Genomic DNA, 14,069 nt, shown 5'->3' with positions numbered 1-14,069 from the left:
TATTTTCCATAAAACAATGTGAGCAAAGCATCCTTACTGGCCAAAACAGTCAAGCTTGGGTGTCAAACAATGGGCTCCTAACTCCATATTTAGGCACCTAAATGAAAGTGGCTTGATTTTCCGAAGTGCTCAGCCCTCCAAATCTGATTGAAGCCAAGGAGGGGTGCAAATGCTCAACACCTGGGAAAACCGGGCCACTTTATTCGGGGACCTATGGATTTAGGAACTTATTATTTTAGGCACCTAGCTTTGAAAGTTTGGGCCAAAGTTGTTTATTCTCATGTGACCTCTACACTTGAAACGCTGCACCTGTAGTGCTTCAGTGTAGATACTTCCACAGTGATGGGAGAGGTTCTCCCGGGGATGTAGGAAATCCACCTCCCCATGAGGCAGTAACTAGATAGAGGGAAGAGTTCTTCTGTTGACCAAGTGCTGTCTACACCAGGCATTCAGTGGATTTTTCACTCCCTCAACCATGGAGCTGGGCTGACCTGTTTTAGTGCCGACCCAGCCTTAGCCACTGAATGACTTCTTCCTTTGTTATTAATTCCTTTGCTCCCTGGCTCAGAGGACTGAGTCAGAGGTGAGCTCCTGCCAAAGCAGATCTGTGCAAGGCGGGTCGCGTGCTGGCTTTAAGACCCGGGAGCAACCTTCGCACTGGGCTTGTGGGGGAGAAAGTAGGTGGAACGGAGAGAAAGTTTTTTCCCTAATGTCCGGCCACTGGGCGTGTGCAACCCGGGGGATCTCGCTGCTCCTATAAAGGGCAGTCCATGAGGAGCCGGGCTTGTCACCCCAGCGGGCTGCGCCGGGCCGGGCCAACATGCGGCGGCTGGGAGTGGTCGCCGTTCCCCCGCTGGGACTGGGAGGCGAGCGGGCTCCGGGGCAGCGCTAAGCGGGCGGCGAGCATGGGAGGAGCGGGCGCTAGTCCGGGCTGCTGGCTGCTTTGCTGGGGCTGGCTCCTGGCGGCCGGGCACCTGCGAGGGGCAGAGGCGGGCTGCGGCCGTCGGGGGAGCCCCCGCTGCTGCCCCGGGCGGAATAACGCCTGCGCCGACCTCAGCGGGTCCCAGGCCCCCTGCTACTGCGACACTTACTGCGAGAAGACGGGCGACTGCTGCGAGGATTACCCGGGCGTGTGCCAGCGAGCGGGTGAGTGCCGGGCTGGGACGGGCCCCGCCGCTCCATCCGGAGTGACTCCGGAGTGACTCCGCCGGAGCCGGGGGAGCAACAGCTCCGCATTGGTGAGCTGCGAGGCCGGTCCCTGGAAGGGCTAGTTCGGATTCAGCCGGGCTGGGCTGCCAGCCCCGTTAGCAGCACCACGCTGTGCGTATTGCTGGGGGGGCTAAGGAGGCTGGTTTTTCAATGGGGCTTCCCAGCACTTTTTTGCCATCTGTTTCTGCCGGGCTTCTGCTTCCTGTGGGCCGATGCTGCTGCCGGCTGAAGTCGGTAGCTCCGCTCCCATTGGAGCCGGCTGTACCCCTGATTCTGCGCTGGGTTTTTCCTCTCTTCTTCCTGCCTAGGGCCGGGGGGGGGGGGGGGGGGGAGTCACCTGGCAGCGGCTTGGTGTCTGCGGCCCCCCCAAGGCAGAGACGAGCCTGGCAATGTCTCTTGGGCTCTGCGGAGGAGAACCGACGGGGACACTAGTAGGTGTGAACACGGGGCCCAGCTTTCAGAGGGAGTTAAGGAGTGGTCTTGTGCCCCTGGTGGTGACAGTCTGTACCTGGGCGCTGGTGGGAGGTGTGGCCCGGCCCAAGGCAGGAGGTGTGGTGGATACAGGCCAGCAGGCTTTTCAGGTGAAGAATCTGCCTGTTAGGAAAGGCAGGGGGCGATTGAAAGTTCTGGGGTCTCGGTTCTGTTGGGGTGACGGTCCGGAGAGACATTCGGGGCACATACAGCAGTGCTCTCCCAGGCCCAAGACTGCATTCAAACTCCGCTGGTTCTGGTTTCATCACAGTGGGGTCACTGGAATATTCCTTTGCACCAACTGCTCTCTGCCTTGGACTGTGTGTGGCTTATTTCATCATGGGATTTCTTCCACTGAAGAATCTGGTGCTGACACCAGTTGAGGACAGGATATTGGATGGGCCATTGGTTGGATCCAGTACCGGATAGTGTGTTTAAAGCAGAATTAATCTGTTCAGGATCTACTGTGTTTTTAAACTGAAATATTAAAAGAATCCAGTTTTAAAATGGAAAAAGTGGAAATGCATTTATAGCTTGAATTTTATCCCCTTACAACTCAAAATACACCTTACTCTGCTAATGGTCCTGTTGATTTCAGTTACGCTAGTGGTGCAAGGTACTATTTGTTGCTATGTAGGTATATGTAAATAGTTACTATATAGCCGCATGAGTGAAGGAATCGGGATTTCGCCTGTAGTAGTTGTTCTTATACCATGTGCTGCTATTTGTTTGTTTTGTTTATTTCACACATCTCAGCAAGAGTAACCTCCTCTCAGTTAGGTGATGTCTCACTTTGTTTGGTTTTTCCCTTGAATTTTAATCTTCGTAATCAAGAGTTTAAAAAAAACTCAGTGAAATTCTCCTAAGGTTCTTTTTGCGTGTCCTGCTGGTGTTCAGTGCATTGGGTTCTGTGAATCACGCAGGACATGAATTACAGTAGTTTAGTAACTCTAGTTGTATAACATTTAATACTATGGTCAAGGGGTCTCTAATAAAACGGTATTGTTAGCTATCATCTAGCATAATAAGTTATTTACAGTCAGTGTGTTGTATCTAACGTCGTATAGTAAATATTAAACCAAAATATTTGCCATGAAGAATTTACAGTCTGTGAAGTAGACGGATGCTAATCAAAGCCTTGTACCTTAGTAGCATTAAATTGTGTGACCTTATGTCACATGTAATCATGCTGTTAACTGGGCTTCACTGCAAGCTAGTTCCGGTGACCTCTGGGTCCTAAACTCCGAGGCAGAAGCTACAAATTTACAATGGTATTTTAATTGCTTTCTCTAAGGCAAAGTTTGCCCCAGTGGAGCTGGGTCAGGTTCAGCAGTGAGCCGAGGTGGGCGGAGGTGAGAGGGGACATCTGAGGCTATGGGTAGGAAGCCTGCAAAAGGAAATGTGTGCTAGTGCAGTGGTTGCGACCCAGTACTAGGTCGTGGATTGGAAGGCACTGGGCCGCCGCGGCTCTGGTCAGCACCACCGACTGAGCTGTTAAAAGTCCCGTTGGTGGTGCTGCCCGGCTAAGACAGGCTAGTCCCTACCTGACACTGCGCTGTGCCCCAGAAGCGGCCAGCAGCAGATCCGGCTCCTAGGCGGGGGGGCCCACAGGGCTCTGTGCACTACCCCCACCCCAAGCACCAGCTCTGCACTCCCATTGGCTGGGAATCAGCCAATGGAAGCTGAGGGGGGCGGTGCCTGTGGGTGAGAGCGGCATGGAGCTGCTTGCGCGCGCCTCCACCTAGGAGCCAGACTTGCTGCTGGCCGCTTCCAGGGTGCAGAGTGGTCAGCGGTGCCAGGACAGGCAGGAAGCATGCCTTAGCACCCGCACTGCGCCGCTGACTGGGAGCCGCCCAAGGTAATCCCGCACCCCAGCCCTGAGCCTCCCCAAACCTCTCATACCCAGCCCCACCTCAGAGCCTGCATCCCCAGCCCAGAGCCCTGACCCCCTCCTGCACCCCGACCCCCTGTGCCAGCCCGGAGCCCCTCCCATGCCCCAAACCCCTCATCCCCAGCTCTGTTGGGTCGCGGGCATCAACAATTTTCTTCTACTGGGTCGCCAGAAAAAAAGTCTGAAAACCACTGTGCTAGTGGATCAAACAGGGGAGCGGAAGCCTGTTCTGGGTTCTAAGCCTGGCTGTACCTCCGTTTCTCCACTTAGGGATGTTTGTAAGGCTCAAAGTTTGCAAAGCAATCTGAGATCTCTCGATGGACGGTGATGGTGTAGGGCAAAGTAGTATTACTAAGGAGGAGTCCAGAAACAAACCCATCTGGAATACAGGGCAGGAACAAAGTTTGCGGGCCTTATTTTTAGTTGGGTTTCATTGTCTCCACCCTGTGGTGGGGAGGGTAGGCAGCATTCAACTGCAGCTTGGGGAGGCACTGGGCCAGCCACCTTTGCAATGCCTCCACCGGAGGGCAGGTGCTCAGAACCCCAGCTGCTGCCCCAGCGAAGGGAAGCCAAAGTCAGGGAACACCGAACAATGGAATAACCCAGTGTAAAAGATAAGCGCCTTGCCCCATGACAGATGTAGATCCCATCATCTAACGCAGTGTGTGTATGCCAACAGGCTTCATGCCTGCCCCACTTTTCTCCTGTTAGGCCCTTCTGCTGCCAGCGGGGTGGCAGTTCTCAATGGGCCACCCATTCCAATGAACAGAATGGAAGCCCAGGATTGGCACGTTCATGAGATGCAGCTGGTATGGCAGGTGCATGGTGGGTTTTACTGTGTAGTGCAGGGTGCCCATCCTAGTGAGATCCATGCCCCAGAACAACTCTTCTGCGAGCTGAGGGTGACTGTAGCTGGAACTGGACTTGGTGCAATGAAATATATTGGGACTTGGAGACTGCCCTCTATCCCAGCTCACTCTGAGCAGCTCCCACTGTAGCGGGGCGTCTCTCTGGGGCTGAGGTTCTGTTCCCTATGGGCAGAGTGAGAGGCACTCCTTGATGGTTCTGGCTGCATTTGATGGCACTGTTCTGTTGGCCTGAGGACGGATGGACCCTGAGCACAGGTGACAATGTTGCACAGTGTCCAGGAGGCTTGAGAGGGATTTGGGGCGGGGAGAGAGAATGTCTCAGGCCCGTTTCCCCAGTCTGAAGGCTGCCAAGATCATGGTTAAATACCAACGCCCTGGATTCCAGGCACCAGAGCCTTAGCCCTAAACCTGTTTGATACGTGCTGGCATAGCCGGGGGTGTGACCTGCTGCCCTTTCTCATGTAAGTAGCGCCCCGTTGGTTTGCTCACAGGAGTAAGGGCAGCAGGACCCAGCCCCAGGAAGGTGACGGCCTGGGCGGCCGCTCTGTCCTTGTAGATGTGTTAGAGGAAGAGAGACGCTCTGATTCTTCTCACACACTGGTGTAAACCAGGACTAATTCTCCATCAGAGTCAATGGCATCACGCTGGCGTGAGAGCAGAGTGGAGATCAGTGAGACTGTGTGAGGAAAAGAGAGGGGAGGAGAAAAGAGAATGAATTAATGGGGGTGCGGGAACTTGTTGTGTTCATTGAATTAAGCACAGTGGGATCCTAAACTGAACTTCAAGGGGAGGCTATTGATGGGGGTTTGAAAAGATCTATCTGGGGCTGAAGTTCAAGCTATTTTCTCTTGTCAGAGACTTGCCAACAATAGTCTTTCTCTGTGACTTTTTCAATGGCTGAACTGGCCAATGGCTTTCTTGGTGTTGTAACCAAAGAGCAGGAGAGACTCTTAGTTTTGTTTTTTTTTGAAGTCCTGGAATGAGCAGAGTAGCCTGCACCTGCCAGCAGCTCTCTTTGGCGGTAGGTGCTAACATTCCCATTCTAGCATAGATGTCACATAGGTGTAACACGTATGATGAGCATGCATGTGCATTGTAGTGTTGGGGTACCTGAATCTGTGTAAAGTATTCGCATGGCCACCACGATCTGCACTGTCTGTTTATCCTCCCCTTGCCGGGTGAGGTAGGAAGTGCTATTATCTCCAGGTTACAGAGGCACGTAGCGTAAAACTTGCAGAAGTGACTGAGTGACCTAGGAGCCTAAATCACTTTTGAAAATTGGATTTAGTAATTGAGGTGCTTTTGAAAATGTGACCCCAAGAGATGAAGTGACTTGCCCGGGGTCACTCTGCAAGTCTGTGGCAGAATCCTCCATGTCTCCAGAGTCCCTGGCTAGCACCCCAACCACTGGACCCTCCTGCCTGTCATCTGAATGAAGGAGATGAGACCACGTCATCTTAAAAACCCAGCAGTTCTGTAATGCAGCCAGAGTCTTCACACAGCAGTGCCCTGGACTGGTGGGAGACAGCATCTCATTGGAGAAGAGTCCCTTGTTTAATTTCCCACTCCTGCTCTCAAACAGCCCTGTCTGCAATCCAGCGAATGGGGAAGGGCAATCCGTTCCTGTGTAGAGAATGTGTATCTATCTCAGAGAGCTGAAAGGGACCCCGAAAGGTCATAGAGTCCAGCCCCCTGCCTTCACTAGCAGGACCAAGTACTGATTTTTGCCCCAGTTCCCTAAATGGCCCCCTCAAGGACTGAACTCACAACCCTGGGTTTAGCAGGCCAATGCTCAAACCACTGAGCTATCCCTTCCAGATTCCTGCAATAATATGAACTGTGTCCTGCCTTCCTGTGTCTGTCCCGTACAGGACTGCAGCTCTGGGCCTGGTTTCACACACCTGTATGACCGCATAGCTACAAGTACCAAGTGAGCCGTGTGCTCAGAGTTGCACGTCTTGTGAGCAGCCTAGCTGTGAGGACAGTGGGATTAACGCACGGTGTGTGGCTTAGGGGAAGGAAAGGGAGCTAATGGTGTGTGTTAAAACTGGAATGTCAGCGCAGCCTTCCAGGCTTAACTTGGAATCTGCTGGTTTTCCTTGGTCTGAATGAGACTCTCTTAGAGCCAAATAGCCTCAAATGCACCTTGGGCATTGCTGCCTATTTAAAAAATCTATCTCTTGCCTCTTGTTGCCTCAGCACCATGTAGAGTTTGTGTCCCAGGGGCTGTGGTGTTGTCGTCTCATGGGGGTAAGGGCTCTGCTGTTGTAGGTCATTTGAGGCTTTGCTGTGGGTGTCTGAGTGATCTGGGCCCTTTGGAGCTCCGTTGTGGGTGTCAAGGCCTTGCTAGCTGCCAGCGGTCACTCCTGGTGGTGTCTGCTGAAGGGCAGTTGGATGAGGAAGCTGGGGGTGGCTGAGGCACAATCTTCAGGAGAATCCATTGGTCTTGACACCCGCGTGTTTAAGAGCAGAATTGCCCAGTGTCTGTGACCGGCTGGTGGAGGGCGCACTGCATGGAGAGCGGGTGTGGAGAGTAGGAAAAGCGCCAATAGGCCTGTGGAGGGGGCCGTGCATGTCACCGCTCGTCGCCCAGGGACTTGGTGATGGGAGATCCTGTGACAGGGCCACAGCCAGCCACTCCTGATACCTTCCCAGCCTTGCTGAGCCAGCAAAGCGAAGAGCCAGTGGGGCTAGCGGGAGGCCGGCGGGTGCTCCTTGTCTAGCCGAGTCGCTGCTGGAGGAAGTCGGGACGCACCTTGGCCACTGCTGTAGCGTTCTCCCCTTGCATTGAGCGCAGTGATGCTCCCATCCTAGTGACGCAGAGAAAGGGAAAGAGACACAGGGAAGAGGCTCTAAAAGAGAGACGAGGGGAAAACAAAAGGGGAGCAAGAAGGAGAAATTGAAGAGGGGCCGTCTGGGGGAGCATTTCCTTGGCGTTTGCTAAATCGCTTTGCGCTTCCCCTTTATTTCTATTTCTTTCCCTTCTGCGTAGAAGTTCAGTCAGTCGAACCCTCTCCTGTGAGTTTGTGCCAGCGTAGGGTGACCTCAGGAGAGCGAGACAACGGGTCCTGTGCAGGAGGCTGAAATGCCAAGAGCTGGGGCGCCTTGGGAGGGAGACAGCTCCTAGCTTTGAAATGACAGGGCACCATCTCTGAGCCAGTTAGCCAAGGCCCATGCCACAGGTTGTCACATGTGAACAAAGGCAGCAGGGAGCTCCGAAATACTTTGTCTCATCTGCTTTGTTTCCTTTCTGGGCCGGACAGGAGAACAGTCAGCTGGGCCATAGAGTGCTGCCCTGTTCCCACAGAGCCAGTGGGCTGGGCTAGCTTGGCCCATCTACCATTGATTCCTATGGATACCTCATCTGCTGTTTCCTAGCAATGCTGGGGTTTGTACATCTCTCTCTCTCTCTCTCTCTCTCTCTCTCATTCCTCTTCTTCCCTCCCCCCACCCCCCAGTCATTTCTGTGGCTGCCTCTGGTTTTCCTGCTTTTGGCCAGAAAACCCAGGACTCTGAGACTCTTGATCAGGACAATGAAGTCCTGGAAATCTTACAAGAGAGCCTTTTGTCAGGACACTACAGAGATTGGGAGAAGCACCAAACTTCTGGGGGTTTATCTGAAGCAAACAGGAACGTGGGACTTGCCAGATCGGAACAGACCAGCGACCCACCCAGTCCAGTCACTGACCAGCTGCCTCAGAAGAAGGTGCCAGCAGCCCTGCAGAAGGCAGGGATGGGAGAACCTGTCAATGCTGTTCACACATTTTGGTCTTGTCTTTATCCGGTCTAATATGAAGCCCCCAGGCACTTGGAGGATATTGACCAGCACAAGTTTACTCCATCCAGCAAGTTGTCTTCATTTGGGAACTGCTGTAGTGTTTTGGGTGCTGTGTCCCAGGTTGGCTAACATGCCCAGCGGTAGCCTGTAGCCATGGATAGCACCTGTTACAGGAGGATTGTGTTCCTACTCTGACAGTATACATCCAGAACAGCTCCATCCAGTTCCTTGGCCTGATCCTCCTTTCTTTGTTCCTCCTCTCTTTAGCAGTTCCAGACGTCATTTGGGTAGGATGGTTCCTGCATGAAACCATAACGTCGTCTTTGCCAAACCAAGACAGCTGCTTGCTGGGGCCTTTCGGTGCTTGGAATGCTTGTTGTTTGGTCTCTGTGAGTGACCTTTCCTTAAATGACAGCAACTTCTTGTTGTTGGCACAGGTCTAGAGTCCAGATGTTGAGGGTTTGGCTGCACCCATACGCAGATGTTTCTTTTCATAGGTCTCCCAGAGCCCTGGAGTTTACAGAGAGGACACCGCTCCTAATGCTGTGGGGATTCACAATGGATTACGCAGAGTACACCTCTACCTCGATATAACGCTGTCCTCGGGAGCCAAAAAATCTTACCGCGTTATAGGTGAAACTGCGTTCTATCGAACGTGCTTTGATCCACCGGAGTGCGCAGCCCCCCCATCCCCCAGAGCACTGCGTTACCACGTTGTATCCGAATTCGTGTTATATCGGGTCGCGTTATATCGGGGTAGAGGTGTACATTGAAATCCACTAAATTGGCATCTCGTCTTTACCTTTTTGCCTTTGATGTACTGGACGGGTTCTTAAATCACTTTCTATATGGAGTTGCTAGTGCACGGTTCTGCATTTGCATGTGTAATGACTAGGAGCAATTCTTCCATGCATGATTTTTACTTTGCTCTTTGGAATATCCCTAAGCCCCTTCTTTTTCAGTTTAAACTGATTGATTTTTACTGAAAAAATCCCGGGTATTACAAAAAGTAGTATTTGTGTTTTTTTTTTTTTCTGATTTCCACCTTACTTTTGTATCATTTAAATATATAACAAATAACTTTGTTTTTATTAGGAAAATACAATCCATTGCGTGAGATCTATGTATTACGACAATACATTAGTCTGTCTGTTGAAATAAGGCTGTGTGTTTATTGTGTGTATCTTCTAGATTAATAAAGTGCATGCACATCTGAATCTCAGTCCCACCAAGTACACATTTCAAGCTGTTAGCGGATAACGGGTTAACGATCTGACCCACGAAAATGGGAAGAAAACAAAAACCAGTCTCAGAATACATTTCAGAGCATCAGGAAGTATTCAAAAGGGTTAAAAAAAACAAACTGGAGGAAAGGATGAAATTGGGTGTATGTGCTGCAAATAGCGTGGCCCAATTATTAAATGTAAATATTTATAGGCAAATAGTTCTAAATCTAAACAGTTTACTAAATGAAAGGTTTTATTTGGGGATTAGAGATGTATTGTTTTCTTAAACTCAGAGGTGACGTTGTGTTTGGAGTTCTGTTTTAATTCTGCAGCAAACCACATTGAATTCCATTAATCAAAGCATTGCTCTACTGAATACTTCTCCCCCTCCTCCCCCGTCCTTCCATCTGCCAAAATAAACTGGAACCTGGGGTCTGAGAACTTCCCCCCTCGCTGGGTTTCAGAGCCCAGGCTCTAGCCTGAGTCTACACTGTTCTTTTTAGCCCCGTAGTGCAAGCCCAAGTCAGTAGACCCAGGCTCTGAGACGGGCTCCTACAGATCTTTCTTGGCGGTGCAGACACACTGGCACGCTACTCCATGGTACACGAACGTCAGGACACTTGCTGCAATCTCCTTAGCTTAACTGAAGAATGAACTAGGAAGTGGAAAGCTCTAGCATCAATGAATAAGAGAACCTCCTAAATGACTGCAATGAGAACGTCCCCTACCCCTTCCTTTCTCCCAAGCCCCCTTGCATAGCGAGAGCTGAGCGAGGATTTCTTGCCCTGGAGCAGTGCCTGTAGGCAAGAACTGATGTCTGCAATGTGCCAGCCGCTGGGGAGGGGGACCCTCATCTCCCCAGTGTGGAAATGAGAACAAACACGGAGTGAAACTTGCGCTGCAGGTCTGAAGAGCTGCTAGCAATTAGAAGTTCTCTTTCTGTCTGTTCTTCCCTCTGTGACATCACTCGCTCTTGATGCTTCTTCTCTGTCTCTGTTTCACAGCTGTATAAAGAGCCTGAGCTCACTTTGCAGTTGGCTTGGGTGGGACCAAAGATGGTAGAAGGTCTCCTGGAGGCAGGCAGGCCCTGTGGTTGGGGAATGTCTAATGTCTAAGGAGCCACCAATTAGATGTTCCAACGCGACAGATTGACCAGGAGGCTGACAGCCCCAGGCCGAGGGCTCCAGCCGACTCACGTGTTTCATGTTCCAAGCAAGTTTTAAAAACCCCACCCTGGCCACATCCACATTGCTGCCTTCTTGGGCCATGAGCATTTGAACCCTAATGTGTCCTTCATGCTGTGCTTTGTGGCAGTCAGCCATGCGCTTCCCACGAGGCGACAGCCTGGTGCTGTTTGGTTGGCATGGAAGGCAGCTGATCCACAATGAGATAACAAATGCTGGGAATAAGTCAGGTCCGGGCACCATGAAAAGGCCCAGGATGTTCCAGAGAGTTCAAAAGGCAAGAATAGGCCCCAAGCCAGAAGCTCCTGGTTGCAATCTGCAGGTTTATGATGAACCGTGTGTGTGCTGCTTCTCCTCCTTGGGCACTCCACTCCCATGGCCACATAAAGGGCTGCAGCAGGCAGGTGCTGCAACTTCTCCAGGTGGCCGGGCTGGGAGTTGGAATCTCTGGAGGGTGGCGGTGGATGTGACCTCACAATCCGATGTGGGGTTGCCTGGAGTGACAAAGGCACAGATGATGGTAGGGCCCATAGCTAGAATAAGTCAAGGGAACTTCCGCTAGCCGCTCCCCTCTGGGTCTGTGTGTGTGAGATCAAGACTGAGGCTATGGGTAGCAGTGAGGCATAGGCTTGGCCTCATATTGAAGAGCTACTCAAGGGAGTTCACCTTTCATGCAGTGTGGAATGCTTCTGGGTATCCAGGGAGCCTGGCCGGGGTTCAGAATAATCCCCCACCAACGCTGCCTGCTACTTGTGGGTCCCTCTGCTGAAACCCGATATTCCAGCCTGCCCCACTCAACTGTGGAAATCCTCCTCCCCACAACCTGCCTTCTTTCCCAAGACTCACCCTCCTGTCCGCTCCTCCCCTCCCCAGCCCATCCCTGGTCTGCAGAGCTGGTGAATGGCATTCAGTGGGATAGCAGCTGGGTTCTCACACATGGTTCCTGTGTTGACACGGACGTTGTCAAGTGTGGAACAGGCAGTCTGGGCAAACGCTGTCTCTCCCCTCCCCCCAAGGGGAACAGTGGGAGAGAAGGCAGAAATGCGCTCGACGTGCAGGGGAACTGTGGCGAGTAGTTTGCTACAGTTGCTTTTGATTCCAAATGCATCAAGTTAGGTGCAAACACAGACTGATGTGTCCATTCCTATGCCACCTGTATTCTGAGGGGGGTTTAGATATTAACAAGGGGGGTAAATATTAGAAAGATGGGGTGTGATTCCCTCCCTCTGGCCCCCAATGAAGCCCACAGGAGCTGTATGATCCTCAGCCTGCGCAGTGTTTTGACCAGTGTGTCCAAGTCTGGGTGACGGCGGGAAGGATTTGCGGGCTGAGTTCCTGTGAGGGAAGCTACATTTGTGGTTCGCTGGATAGAAGTGTCGGGGTGGAGGGGAGACTTTAGTTCATCCCCCACTGGAAGTAAAGAGCCGCTGCTGATTTCTTCCCTTATACCCCCCCAAGGAACTTACCCTGTCAGTCAAGTCCTTCTCTGCTCCTTGCTAAGCATCCGAAGAAGTGGGCTGTAGCCCACGAAAGCTTATGCTCTAATAAATGTGTTAGTCTCTAAGGTGCCACAAGTACTCCTGTTCTTTTTGCGGATACAGACTAACACGGCTGCTACTCTGAAATCTGCTCCTTGGGTTCACCAGAATGGGAGCAGAGGGAACAGCGGTGAAGCCCAGCTGGTCCTGGCGCTGTGGGTGTTTCAGAGCGACCCTGTGTGATGGCTGGTGCGCCAGGCGTGTGATCTGACCCGGCGTGGGCAGGTGTGATGGAATAAATATGGTTGGTGGTGGGCGTCTCGCACCTCATTTGTGCCCTGCAGTGGTCCCTCTTCTGTCGCAGTCCCATTAGTCTGCTGAGCAGAGACCAGAACTGTGCCAGGCCTTGGGCAGGGAATATGATCTGCCTGGAGGCTTGGCCCGTCAGTCTGGGGGATTTAAGCAGAGGCCTGCAGAGGTGAACGGTTTAATGCAGCGTTTTGCAGTGATGCACAACTCCCCCTCCCCTCACTGCAAAGGGGGGCCCCCCCCCACACGCATGCAAAGCTGTTTGGGGGCAGAGCAAGTGCCCATGCCGGGCATGTCAGTCACCGTGCTCATGGGAGAAAACAGTGCCAATAAGCCCTCCCTATTCTCCACGGAGATTAGCCCAGTCACAACTCAGCTGGATTACAGAGCAATGGCCTCTGCCCAAGAATAAAAGGGTCAGGAAACTGTGAACAATGTAACCGCACCTTGTTGGGTTAGAAACAGATTCGCTGTCAAAAGGTTTGGCGAGTTCAGCTGTGAGCCGCTGAGCTTGGGCTCCGCTGGTTTCAGGGAAACCGTCCCCTTGGCGGAGAGGGAGAGCTCCTGGAAACGCTCCTAAGGCTGGGGGCCTCCCGTCTCAGGAGAGACCCCTCTGCTTGCGTGGCCCCCCAGTGAAGTCATTGGGGCACCGTACAGGCTTAAGATGCTAGAGAACCCCATTGCAAGACGGGGGTCTAAGTCCACAGCATCCCTTTGAAAGGAAGTTTGTTTGTGGTGGACCCCTCCTTTGGAGGAGGAGCTGGAGAGTCTCTGATCAATGTGCTGGGGGAAGTAGCGAGTTGTCCGGTCACCATGACGCCAGCCCTGCTTGGTGCAAGTCAGCAATGAACTCCTAGGGTGTTGGACTCTCTCTCTCTCTCTGACTCTGCAACTCTTCCTCTGCATCTCCGCATTTGAGAAGAATCAGGAATGGGTTCTGTTGACTGGGCGGGTGGGTAGGGTTGACTGGCCTAACCGGGTCCTGGGGTCTGTAGGTCCGACTGGAACACAATACAGTAATTCCATTGCAGGCCCCAGTGAGTGCATCCCCTTTCCTTTTGGAAGGGAAAGGCTCCCAAAGAGATCCAGTTGGAAATGAAGCCAGGAGAGGTGGTTTTTCAGCAGTTACAACAGCCAAGCGATGTCAGGGCCTGGCTCCCTGCTCTGGGCATTGTGACATGACACGCGGGGTCAGGTGGCGTGGTCATGTTGTAATGTCACTCACTCAAGTTTGGCTCAGCCACCCCTCCATCCATCCTGGCCAAACCTGAATGGTACTGCGACCCCATGCACCAGCTTGCAACGCCCAGAGCAGGGAGCCGGACTCGGTCCTGCAGGACAGGAGCTGCTGCTGCTTCCAGGTGTGGGGCAGACTCACTCTCCAGCCTTCTCTCTTCTCCCCCCTTCCCCTCCCCCCAGGGGCCTCCTCTCTGCGCCAGGCCAGGATTAGAGTTGTGGTGCAGGGCAGGTGGCTGGTGCCATCTCAGTGGGGGCGGAGGAGGAGGCACCCAGTGAATAGTTGCTGCACTACTGTGTGTGTTTGGTGATAATACACAGGTATGGTAACGTGTAAAATTAGCAGGCCAGTGGGTATAATTGAAGGTGGCACCATCGTGTCCCCCCCCCCCCCCCGCCCGGCTGGCTCCACCACTGC

General features: G+C 52.7%; 1 pseudogene; it reads left to right on the top strand.

Moving 5' to 3' along the window:
* The first annotated feature begins 820 nt into the window (after window positions 1-820).
* Window positions 821-14,069, top strand: part of LOC135890568 (somatomedin-B and thrombospondin type-1 domain-containing protein-like) — a 30,824-nt pseudogene continuing 17,575 nt past the window's right edge.

The sequence above is a fragment of the Emys orbicularis genome, chromosome 16 (genome assembly GCF_028017835.1).
Source record: "Emys orbicularis isolate rEmyOrb1 chromosome 16, rEmyOrb1.hap1, whole genome shotgun sequence".
NCBI lineage: Eukaryota > Metazoa > Chordata > Testudines > Emydidae > Emys > Emys orbicularis.
This window is presented reverse-complemented; position numbering and strand designations above follow the sequence as displayed.